The following is a 13,374-nucleotide window of genomic DNA, read 5'->3' as shown; positions in this document are numbered from 1 at the left end:
TTGATTGATTATTTCATGGAATATCATTATTTTTGCATATGTAAATACGAATTTGGTCATAAGTGTACTTGCGTTATACGTAAATTTTTATTTCAAGTTAAAGACCGCAAATTAATGCTTTTCGTAGTTTTTTTAAACTAAAAAAAGTGTATAAATAATAAATTTCAAAACTAAATTATTTCGCAGTTTGCAGCATTAAATATTTAAAATTACTTACAGTAAATACACTAAAGTATTTCTACTAAGTATTTTTTATTAAGTGTTTCTATTAAAAGATACCTACGTTGTTCAATATTTTCTTTTAAAGCTAATTAATAACTTAAGAAACTATATATTGCATTTAGTCTTAATTCGACTTGATTTTGTTTGCAGCGCTTTTTTTTACATACTCTGTAGTACTTCGAAACTATTATTTCATAAAAGAAAGTTTTATAAATAAAGGAGAAACTGCATTTTGAATGTGTACTATTAGCAAAAGATTTAATTAAGATTACTCTTTTTTAGAGAGTGAATTTAATCAGATTTTGATAAACTCTAAAAATGTGAAATAAATTATTGATATGTTCGGCGTTTGGTGTCAGAACGCGAACTAGTCGCAAAAATTTGGCATCCGTAGCATCATATTTTAAAAACATTAAGTTAATACAATAATATTCTTTAATCCGTTAAACAAGTTAAATCCAAATAAAAAATAGCAGATAAAATTATCCTTAAATGAAACGTTTTTATTTTAATAATTATTTTAAGTATCGTAATTTTTTAAGGTACGTGTGAGTAATCTTATCTTTGGGTAACTCTTGATGATAAAAAGCAGTCATAAGTAAGGCCGTCGCAAAGTTCGATAGAAGCGGGTGTCAGCAGCTTCCAGGTGAGTAATTTCTTCTGTCTGCTGAAAAAGTTTTCAAACGCGTGAAAATAAAAAATAAAACTCGTATTAATAATAGGATTCTCTTCTGCAGTCGTGCATATCGAACAGCCACTGCGTGATACTGCAGTTGTCTTTTGGGAATTATTTTAGAAAAAGTAAGATTTTCATATATGTGCGCGAAAACTACAACACAATGGACAAGTTTTAATAGATGTGTTGTTGGTGGAGAGCATTTTGTTCTGAATGTAAGAAACAGAAGTGTTGACATGGATATAAATAATGCTGTGGGGAATTATGTACACATATTAAACTTTGATAAAAGTTCAAGTGATACAGTAAGCTGCAGTTTCTGAAACAGCAGAAATCAGTGCTATTTTTATAAATATTGCATAAAATAATTGCTAAAAATTATGCTAAATTTTGTGTGCTTTAAATGTTTAGAAATTGTAATTACTTTTCGAAAAATAACTATACATATGAGTTCTTTTATTTTTCCTAATTTTTTGATGTTATACTTATAGGCTGAAAATAAATATCCCTCTTAAAACTGAGTTTGAATGAAAAATTCCCAGAAAAGAACTCTGGTGATCCCTAACAAGAGTTAAAATCTAAGCATTACCCCTCTAAACTCCTTACGTCTTTTGAGTAATATGTGGTTTTTTATTTATATTCCTCATTTCATGAACACGGTGTTTACTGGAAAATCACCCATAAGCAAATTTTTGGATAAAAAAGAAAAAAAGTACGAAAACAACCACTGTGAAGGAACGATCATGATCAAAGCAGTTTCCACAACCAGACTTTTGTTTCCCTGGCGGTCTGTTTGTCGCCTTTTTCAATGCACCCCCCCAAAAAAAAAAACTAATCGATAAAATGTCAAAATGACATATAGAGAAATAAATAAAAGCAATATTATTATTTTTGAAATAAAACTTTAATTCCAGCATTCTAAAATGCTGTTTTACTGTTTTTCTATTAGCAAAATAATCGTTGACGTTGTAGAAGTTAGTTTCATTACTCCATTTCCTTTTCTGTAAACACTACGGTTCTTAACCGACTACTTTTCTGTAAACACTACTGCTTCTTAACCGACTTATAATTTGAAAAATTCCTCTCACATCACTAATACTTACAGAAATTGTAAAAAAGATTCGCAATATTATTACAATATTTGAAAACTTTGTTCCAGAGACAGTATTTTAAAATTAACTGCAAAAATTCAAAGCGCTTCTCCTTACACTTATTTGTTTTGGCTTCTCACAACAACAACAACAACACAAATAAAAATAAAAATAAAAATAAAAATCATTGATATAATTTAATTGGCATTCATATTTTTCGTTCAAAAGGGTTTCCATGGAGCAGGGAAGACGTAGTAAGAATTTAAAGCTATTGACATTTCTTTGTTTTACTTTTCGTTCCGTTTAGTGTAAAAAGAGTTTTCTTCGCAATTTAGTTTCGCATCATATGATCCTTCACCTTACCAAGGAATGAGTGGATTAAGATGGCTGTAAATTGGAAGTTCGACCAGGGATCAGTTTCTAAAGAACGGACTGGCTGTTTTACGTATGGCTTAAGTGTAGCGTGTGACACGTAATGTTGAATTTCCGTATGCATAACGTAAACACGAGCCAGTGCACTTTTTTAACGTGAATATGAGCCAGTTTCCTGTTTTAAGGCCTTGGAGGAAAATGTTAGTTTTTCACGAAGACATCCCTCCTCTTAGACAGAAGTCCGCAGCGAACTTTGCTATATATAATTCAATAAAACCTACTATGTCTTTCTGCTCCGACGATACATACGACTAATCATTAGAATATATTTCATATGAAAAATGCCATCCTTAGATATATGCCTCTTGAAGCTGACCACCCTTATCACTCCCCTCTAGCTTCGCCACTGAATAGGAAAAAGATGGAAGGACAGAAAAAAAAAAAAAAAAAAAAAAATGGTGAACCGATTTATGATACAATATCTAGCATGTGAAAGACGTTCACTTGCTTAAGGAGTGCTATATTTGTCATCTACACGGACACAGCTAGTTAGATGATTTCAGAAATATTGCAGTAAAAATAATTAATCATTTAAAAATTACGATTATGTTTCTCTAACCTAAAACCTCACTTATTTTCTTGTAGAGCTATTCTGTAGTCTGTATCGTATTTGTATCTAATAGCGAATGGTGTGACGTTTTCAAACGGCGTATGTTTAGCTGGTATTGTATTCACCATTGCGAGTCAAAATGTGGCTAACAACGGAATAACAGGTTTGTCATACAGAAAATCATTCTTAATCCCTCGAATAGTTATAGTTTTTAACTGTATTGAAGAATTAAACTTTTGTATATTGCTATGCAAAGCATGGACAGTTTATCTATGTTATTCTTGTTCTTTGCCTATTTTCAACAAGAAATTTCGATGCTCTCTAAAAATTTATGTTCGCTTAGTGAACAGCTTATAAAGAAATTCTAAACCTACCCCTAATATTTCGATTAAATAGTTAATATTAGCATGAAGTAGTTACAAAAACTTTATTTTTCTTCTAATATATGAAGAACTCGATAAAAAACTAAAGTGTATTTAATAAATTAAAATTTTTAAAATACAGAATTTATGCAACTGTACATTGATTATAAATACTCTTAAAATGTGATACACAAATTTTTGCTTACATAACTAGTTCAACTAATTAAATCTTTCTCTACTTGTTAACCGTGTACTGCATTAAGACATGCAGAGAAAAAGAGATGAGAAAAGCCTTATTTTATCTCAATGATAACCAATCTCATAGAGAGTTTTCTAAATTGGTCCTATGCAAGGCCTGTTTAAGTAATTTCGCGAGCATTTAGATCCCCTTACGAGGCCCTCTTTAAAATTGTATTTTTTAAAGCAGGTTCAGATCATTACATAATTTATTACCTTTTTTAAGTATTTTATTTTGAAAATAAAAATTATAGGCACTTAACTAATATGCCTTCAAAGTTTACAGTTTTAAAATTTATGTTGGTTTTCATAACCTAATTATTCTTAATATTAATTAACCTAATAATTCTTAATGATTGAAAAAGGCAAAGCATATGATGGCTACCTGCCCAAGAGGATGAATCCCTTCCTGGAGGACATTTAAGTGGAACTGTTTCATACTGGCATTGCATATAAGTAAAACCATGAAAATACCCTTGCCCAAGACTGATAAGAAGCTATAATGAGACACTTACATAATATTAATTAAAGTGCATAACATATTTAATAAACAAATCTGAAAAGTCTAGCATAGTTTCTCTAGATTCAAAATTACAGCAAATTTAGCTTAAACATATAGAATTTTTAAATGCATGAAAAACGAGCTTTTCCTAATTTATTACATTTTATAATACAGTACACTTCTTCTGGTCCTTTGTAAATTTTGCAACACTGTATCGAAAACGTTTACTTAAAAGTATTTAACGTCGCGTATGCTTGGCTATGTTCGCGACGTTGGAGACTGTCAGTGAATTATCATCAAGTTTTTCAAAGTACTATAAAGTCAGAAGAAAGATGTAAGGAACCCTTTATTAATTCAAATAAAGTTTACAGACGGCACAAATTTTTTACCTGATTTTGCAAATTTTCTCTCAAGGATATAAAAGCAGTGTTCTGTTTCAGCACTGAAAACGTTTACTCGTAAATGATTTTCTAGCCCTGAAATAGGGTCATCACTATTTTCAGAACAGAGCTGCTTTTTTACATTTCTACGCCTGTTACTGCTGAGTTTAGCAATATCTTTTCCAGTCGTAACAAGCTAATTTTCTCCTCTTATAATCCTTTTTAAATCCCCTAAATTAAGTGGAACTTTTAAATTCCACTTAACTACTATACCAGATCACAAAGCATAAGGGAACTTGAAATACTTGTGTTTTCTTCTAACGAATTAGATGTTACGTTCAAACTTATGGACTCCCTTTTAAACTTTCCTTTCAACTCTTCTAAAGCATAGTATATTATATTCTTAAGTTCTTACTCAACAGCTTTAATACTTTCAATTCTCGCTTTCCATCTGATTTCACAGTGTGGTTTCAGCGTCAAGTTCACATGACGAGTTAGAATTTCTCAGGTTTTACAGATCCAGGAACTCAAGTAAACACTCATTACTTCACACCAAAAAAAAAAAAAAACAATTTACTGAAACTGCTGAAGATTTAATTGCATCATTAATAATGAAATTCATTTTACGAGCGAAACAATTTATGTAACAAGTAGTTCTTGAGTTTTCTTGAGAAGTACATGTTTGAGTCTCACGCTTTAATTTATTTTATTTTTCTCCCATTATCATATGACTATCCAGGCCATCTGAAAATGATATTCCATTTTCATAAAATAAATGCAGCAATAATGCAGCGAGACTATTTCCAGTATTTATGGTATCTCTACTCTCATAAAATTGAAAAAAAATGCTTCTAAATTATAACTTATCTATTACTCTTAATCACACTTATGATACACATGTACCACTCTCATTGTAAAATCATGCTTAGCTGTGACTTATGTGTAGTTTTCCATCTAGAGCATTGAAATATATGTATTTCTAACACTATAATTTTACATTATTTTTCACAATAGAGAACATTTTATTAGAAATCACTGGTATTGTTTCATGTTGAATGCCCTGCTAAATTATACTAGAACCTGTTTTCCAGGTTCTGCTGCTGGTTGAACATGTTAACTCTGAAAGCGCAATGTTTGACCATTAATTAAACTTAATATAAAAAAAAGTTCCCAATGACTGGATTTCTTAACTTCTCTTGATCGATTCTTATAGAAAGATTTCTTTCGGTTAGTAGCATAATGATAGGGAGCAAGCACTTTAAATGTAGTTTCCGTCGTTTTTTACTTCTTTTCAACTAAATCTTGCATTACTTGATTCCTTAATTTTGATTTTTGAATTCTTAGATAATTCTGTTCTATTGAAGAAATGTATTGTGTGATTACGAGACAGTTCATGATTAAAGATAAGTTTATAGAATTTTTTCCAGTCTGTGTACAAAAAGTACTTTTGTGATGTACAAACTTTGTACGTCACAAAAGAACAAATATTAAAACTTACGTATTTGTAAAAGTAGTAATACCCAACATCTTTTGTTTCTTTCATCTTTGTGCTTATGTGTGTGAATATGCAAGCAAATAGCTCTTCACTGTCTCACTATCTGAAAGGCAACGAAAATAGTGATTAACACTATATAACTTCTAAAGTGTCTCACTATTTAACTCAAGCTACTTACTTGTACCTAAAGGTTATCTTTAAAACTTATTCAACTGGTTGGCCACTTATCGCCTGTTATTAATGTTTACTATGGACACAAGATACAACTCAAAAGGTAAAAGTTAGCATAACTCTTTATTCCTCCGGCTGGTGGGATTTACAGCTAAAAATAATAAAAAGCAATTAATTCAACTATAAATTATTTTATCTTGCCTTCCAGCATGCTTTCGTGGTTTAACGGTTGCATACTCGGCGCATATTCGAGGGGTCCAGGTTCGAGTCCCGGCGAGGGCATTGCTCATTTTTCATGTCTCTTGCTGCAAAATAACCTAATGACTCCACACAATATTTCGTTGACAGCAATTCACTGTTGATCAACAATACATTTTCTGGCTAGCAGTTCCAAAATACAAAGCTACAACACTATCTAGGTAGGGTATAAAAAGACAACTAACTTTCAACACTTATCTTAAGTGGAAGCGTCAGGCTTGCAAAGTTCCTATTCGGATGAACGTCGTTTTAAGCAAGAAAAACATTGACATCCAGAGTTCTACTCAGAATCATCGGTTATGATTTTATCCTAATTTTAACCTGCGTCACTTCTCATCAAAATTTGCTTAATCCTCTGGACTGCTGAAAATACTGGACGAAACAAGGCATAAAAGAAATAAATCAATATACAGCTAACTATTAATAAAATTTAAATCAAATGTTATCAAATTGTATTATCTTGCTTTATTTTCTGTAGAAAATATCAAGTTCTTGTCAATAAATATTTACAAGACTCATAAACCTAACTGAAATAATTTTTAAATTATTGTGTTAATTTCCTGGCCAAGTTTCATGATTTTTGAGTGAATAAAGCGTTGAAGAAGAATTAAACTTTTCCGATCTTTCTTCTGGTTCTTGGATTTGGAAGCTAGCCAATCTATTATTTCGGTCACATGTGAATTTGTTCTACTATTGCATCTACTTCCTGCATGTTCACACATTTTCGCTTAAGAAATGTTTCCCCCAGTAACTCGCGTTATTATAAACAAGCTCCATGACATTATCTTCAATTCCTTCTTTGTTCTTTAAAATTAAAGAATTTTTATCAGATTCAATTTATGGAAGTTTTATCACTATAGCTGTTCGCTTTATTTCCCTTATCATTATATTTTTTTACTTACAATCACCCTGTCAACTTAAAAAAATTATTTATTTCCTGTCGAGTTTTTTTTTCCTGTGCTTCAATAAATCCATCTTGCACTTTATCCTTGACTGATACATAGACACAGGCAAAAATTACGTGAACTAGAAATTCAGGATCGATAAATGTATTTATGTGTTCACATAAATTATGACAGGGGATTGATCTCGTGCGGAACCGTAGATATACCGTACATGATAATATTCTTTCATCTTTGTTTCTTTCATCTTTGTGTTTATGTGTGTGAATATGCAAATAGCGCTTCCCCGTCTCACTATCTGAAAGGCAACGAAAATAGTGATTAACACTGTCTAGAGAAATCAGTCTAGATGAAAAACTTCTAAGTTCTATATTTGCGATAAATCTAATCTGAGAATACTGGATGTTCTAGAAAGGTATAATCTGCCTAAGAATATAATTCCACCATTTCTAGAAGTGTTAGATATCATGCAACGAAATATAAATACTGTCGAGATAAAACAATTGAACAGAAGGAAAAAAGAATTTAGAGACAGAATTTGAATTAATTTCTGTTAAAAAATATAGCAGTGCATGCATCAATCATTTGGTAATCAGCTGGAAGAGATTCCCATTTTTAGCATATTTATACAATTTGAAGATTGCAGAAATCCCATAACGCTGTTCTTCACCTGCAGAGAAAAGCAGTTACGTAAGTGTTAGCATATTCCAGATCAGAAGACTGGACAGCAGGTGTTACTGGGCATCTGCCCAATAGGAAATTGCCAACAGTCAAGTTGTCATAGTCCTGGGTGATTAAAAATTTTGATTTTAAAAATTTGAAATGGTTAAGTATTATTTCAACAGGAAATTCAACCTATTTTTATCAAGCTTTACGTATGCTTATTTTATAATGGTCCTCTGCCAATGTCATTCACCTTTCCTTTCCCTTACGAAATCGAATTGTAATTAGTGAACTGTACTGTGCAGATTTTCAGTAAATTTAAAAAGAATTATACAGTGCAACGCATTTGCGAGAACTCTTTTCATGTCCCTCCCCCCCACAAATGAGAGCATTTCCTAGCTTCTAAACTGATTCTAGTCCTATGGAAAAACAGCAAAAAATATGACTGAAATAAATATAAAAGAGTTGTAAAGGAGCCGGCATTCAGCGAAAGAAATTAAAAACGAGTGTCCCATCCAAAGCAGCAGTAAAACTGAGTCGAAGAGACAAGCTGCTCATTTCTCTGGCTAAACAAGATATCTCGAGCAGTAAGTGCTTTTAAAACTAAACAGATATATCAAAATGAAGGCAAAAATCACTTGTTAACAAAGAAGCATGAAGGCAAACTTTAAAGGTAGTCAAAAACTACAATGCTACGCTTGGATACCAGGAAAATTTTTTTTCTTGGATGAGAAAAAAAATTCATTTAATTAAAAGTTCTGAAAATTAAAGTTCTGACAGCAACAGATATCATTGGCATGATCTTGAAGATTAGAGGAGAAGGAGTATTGGCACGGGCATCTTTTACAATGACAAATCTGCAATTATTAAGGTGTGGGACTCTTTGGAGATGAATCTATAGGAAAATAATGATGAAAGCTTCCATAAATGTTTTTTGTCATATTATACTACATTCAGGTCTAGGTCATTTTAGATGCGCATAATTTGCATTACATTGCCCTTGAACCTTTCACTTCAAAAATTGATTTTAGAAATAATAATAAAAACAGTTCCTGAAGTGATGGCGAAACATAAAGAATTCCACGCTTCTTAATACTGTTACGTGAAAAAAATCAAACCTTCAAGTTAAAAATGTAGAAATTGTTATGAGAAATGGCTCGTTATTATACCTACAACAATATAATGTCGCGTGCTTTCGTATATGAGGTCTGACATGTTAAACATATTACTCAAAAGTCAGTATGTGCAAACACAGTGTACTTCAGATCTAAATTATGGTTCTATACATACAGTTGAGTGTCTTATCACCTCGTCTTAGTCTTCTAAAGAAATAACTATGATTTCAAAAGAAATAAACGCTTTTATTAGAACTTCTTCAATTTAAACAATTTATACGATTCGTGTAATTAACAGAACATTTCTACTTGCGTCATTTAACATATAAGGAATGATAGCCTAAATGATAAATAATTAAAGTTAGCAATTCACACGGCGAAGTCCTACTGTAAACTTCGGCTCAATCACGCCAGAAGACACTGCTAGCAAAGGGAGAAACAGTTCGGAGAAGGTCAGCGAAAGCTGACAAAATTCTCCCCTTAAGAATTCTGTTCTTATGTACGTTAACTGTTTTGCATCCCAGTGAAGGTCCACGAAAGTAGAAGTGAGAGCAAAGATAAAACTATAAGATAATGGTTTAATACAAAACCATACAAGCAAATTTAAAACAAAATGTATTTCAGGGAATTTACAAAGTCTAGGAAAGAAAGTACTGCAGAAATAGACGAGGAGAACAGAAATGTTAGTATGCAAATTTCTTATTTGCAATTATGTTCACCAAATGGGGCTGTATCTTGGTACTCTTAATGTATGGTTTTGTTTTTACTTCCTTGTACGAATTAAAAAGGAAGTGTTGTAATCGCGAAAAGTTTCAGGCATTATATTTCAACGCAAATATCCGTTTTCACCGGGCCCACAGCGGCCGAGCGGTAACGTCGCTGCACACTGGTAGTTCGGTCCGAGGCTCGAATCCCGCGAACGGGCTGGCTGCGTGGGTGTTTTCGTAGTTTTCCCCATGTTCAACGTGTATACGAGCCATTTTCCCTTAAAAAGTCCTCCCCGAAGGCATCCCTCCCTTAAGGCAGATAGCCCTCGAGGGCATTGCCGTAATCTAATAAACAAAACAAAACCATTTTCACCGCTATCGAATGCAATTTAACGATGTTTTTGCTAGACATCTGCACGTAAGCACAGAATAAAGGACTCTTTTCCCTCCAAAAAAATTGTAAAACTAATTTAAAATGAATTCTGAAGAGAATTTTTCGTGTCGTCTGTGCGTACGTATGTATCTCGCATAACTCAAAAACAAGTAGCCTCAGAACGTTGAAATTTTGTATATAGGACTGCTATAACATGTAGATGTGCACCTCGTATTTTGGTTGCAATCGGCAGCACCAAAATTATGTAAATATATGTATATAAATATATCCACTCTGTTACTCGGCTCAGTGATTTCAGTTTCTTTATTCTTATATGTTTTGCGCATTTTTTGCTTTAAAAATGTTTGAATTATGCTGTTCTTATTTTCCGGTTAAGGTTTTTATGCCTTTAGTTAATCTGTATGATGTATTTTTAGAAGTATCAACAATTTAAAAGTTGTTTAAGTGCCGCTAAGCCTAATAATTTTTGCCATCTCGGCCATTGCTTGTTTACATTTGAAACAACAGAATAGTAGATTTGTTTCCAATATAGAGAAAGTAAGCTTCGCAATAATAAAGATAACGCCTTTTATTATTGCGAATTAAATCATGCTTAATCCATTCTGGAATTTATTCGAGGAAATAAGTGTTTAAGAATTTTCAATACCGACATTTTTAGTTTTTATGTATTTTTGCCTTGTCACTGAATTAATTGAATGAGAAATACTGAATCGTCTGTGAAAAACTGTTTCTTTTTTGTTTTTGTTGTTGTTGTTGTTGTTGTTGTTGTTCTTTGCTTAATTTCTTTTATACATCGTTTTAGATTTATTATAGTATTTGAATAGAACATGTGGCAACGATTAGATAATTCTTAAGATGATATAAATTTTGTGCATTCTGAGTTAAAAAATGATTAAAATGTAGCGCTGTTAAGTGAACCTAGGGCCAGAGTGTCGCTATGGTAAACAAATATAGTGAATTTTAAAGAGTGCAGAGTGCATTTATTCTATTGTGGTACATGCGCTATCGACGAAGTATGCGCTATCGACGAATGGTAAACAAATATAGTGAATTTTAAAAAGTGCATTTATTCTATTGTGGTTTATGCGCTATCGACCAAGTAGATTTAATTTAATCCAATAAGTTTAAATGAAATGCAAGAAAAAATGCGTATAATTTAATATTCCGTACAAGGAAGTCATGTGGTGCACACATCAGATTTTTTAAATATCGCTATCGAAACTCGGCATTAACAGCATAATATCGAATTATGGAACCCCATTATTTCTAACCTAAAAGAAAGGCAAACATGGGATTTTGTGACTTCCAAGAAGGGTAGAGTTTCACTCCATTTTATTTCATCATACTCTCAAATTTGGCTAAAATGAAGTAGTAAGATTTCATTTTTAATGCAAATGATCACACAGATGTTAGAGCTAAAATCCTGTGGTTTTGCATTAAAGAATTAGGTGAAATCAAGTATGCACATCGACCTCCTCTATCATGGTCAATGTGAAGACCTTGTATGATGGAATGTGTTAATGATTTCTTTAGACAGTTTCTCTTATAAGAATCGTTAATACATTACGTTTTAGCCTCGTCTTCCGATAATACTTGCTAATGAATGTTGCCACATTAAGCATTTATTATATAATATTTTGTGTACATTTTATGAATGAGAAGTCGTGTGATGAACATAATTATAATTAAAAATTTTGCTTACCAAAATTCCTTTGGATATTGTATGTACTCTGCAATAATTGCCTTTCTATGTATTGAAACTCGCTAAAGTATTGACTTTTTAAAGTTTACTGATTTTGTATCCCTTTGTGCATCGCAATACAAAAGGCTTTTGATGCATTCTTTTTCCATTATTTTGCACAACAATTTCATAATACCTAAAGGAAAATTTTGCTCTTATCTTTCTTTAAAACATTGCCATACTTTGTTTTCACGACTGCATATACGACCAGATATGACAATAGCCGGTAATTAAAGAAAATGATGTATGTTGTGGTAAGATTATGTACACTTAAAAAGTTAAAATAATTTTGTGATAATTACCTGCTGACAAGTTATTTTATGTTAATTCTTTCTTGTACCTTTGGTTTTTTTCATCGATCTTCACCGGAAAGGAAATAAAGTTCAGTTTAAATAATGAATGAAAGTAACATTTTACAAGGGTATTTTGGAAGGAAGTTTACTATTTATCTTGCTCTGAGTTATACAGCTAAGCCTGATGTCTGATGGACTCTAAGCTTGTCTGATGGACGTTAATGGGTTACTTTTGCCTACTATTAGAGAGTGGGATTAGCTGAAGAAGACCAACTAGAGTTCAGACCTGTTAAACAAACCCTAAATTGTGTTCTTGTGTTTCAAATGTTTTTATTAATTGAAACCTCGAAAGCATCATAAATATTAACTACAAGCAGTAGTAAATAAATCACTTTTATTTTAGCTTTACCTTTCCGTGTTTTATTCTGTTGGAGCCAAGTCTTATTAAGCGAACTCTAAATTTTACACTAATTGTTTAAAAACTTGTAACTTAAAATTCTGCAAATAGCACTGGACAATGTTGCTAAGTTCTGACCTCAAACAACTGCAAATATAGTCCAGTTTTACATTTTTTTGTATTACTAAAATTAAGTCAAACAATTGTAATTTACGAAAACAATAATTCGTCAGAACAAGAAAATCAAGATAGATCTTTTGCCTTATATGCAAAATCTTGTATGCAGAATTAAATCGTGCTATGTGTATAGTTTACATCTAGTGTAAGTTATCAGAAACAAAAACTTAACAATGCAATATTGCAAACCATTTTATCTTCCTATAAGAGACGCGCTTACAGAATTTGAAATAACATTCCTGTTACCATGGGAAAAGAAAAAAACGAGGGGATAGAAATAACCTTCCTGTTACCAATCAGAGGAAAAACTAAGCACGGCACAGTGCTGTTTATGCCCAAACTTAAAAAGTCGCAAATGCTTTCAATGGTATTAATAAGGATAGCTCATTTGTAACAAAGAAATAAAGAAACTTCACAAAAATACTTAAAGGCAGAAACTGCTTCGTGTTCCCGTCTTTAAACTCAGTGCATCGGAGAGGCGATTACAGGAAGGAAGACTACCTGCACCTGAATACAGACCGGATATTCACAGAAGTTAAGACCGATTTCGATGTGTTTTCCGAATGCAAGTAGGAAAAGAATTAGCCGACAAATTCCGATGTGCTCTCC

At 32.1% G+C, this 13,374-nt stretch overlaps 1 protein-coding gene across 1 annotated transcript in view; it reads left to right on the top strand.

The window, feature by feature from the left end:
* The first annotated feature begins 832 nt into the window (after positions 1-832).
* The window catches only part of LOC118195330 (mitochondrial sodium/calcium exchanger protein-like), a 119,140-nt gene continuing 106,598 nt past the window's right edge, over positions 833-13,374 (top strand). Inside the window, exon 1 of the mRNA XM_035366631.2 lies at positions 833-868. The gene's annotated coding sequence lies outside the window, so the exon portion shown is untranslated. The remainder of the gene's footprint in view (positions 869-13,374) is intronic.

Source organism: Stegodyphus dumicola, chromosome X2, assembly GCF_044657685.1.
Source record: "Stegodyphus dumicola isolate Sdum_Otavi_A_Nest chromosome X2, ASM4465768v1".
Lineage (NCBI taxonomy): Eukaryota > Metazoa > Arthropoda > Arachnida > Araneae > Eresidae > Stegodyphus > Stegodyphus dumicola.
The sequence above is the reverse complement of the archived record's forward strand: the minus strand, read 5'-3'. Positions and strand labels throughout refer to the sequence as shown.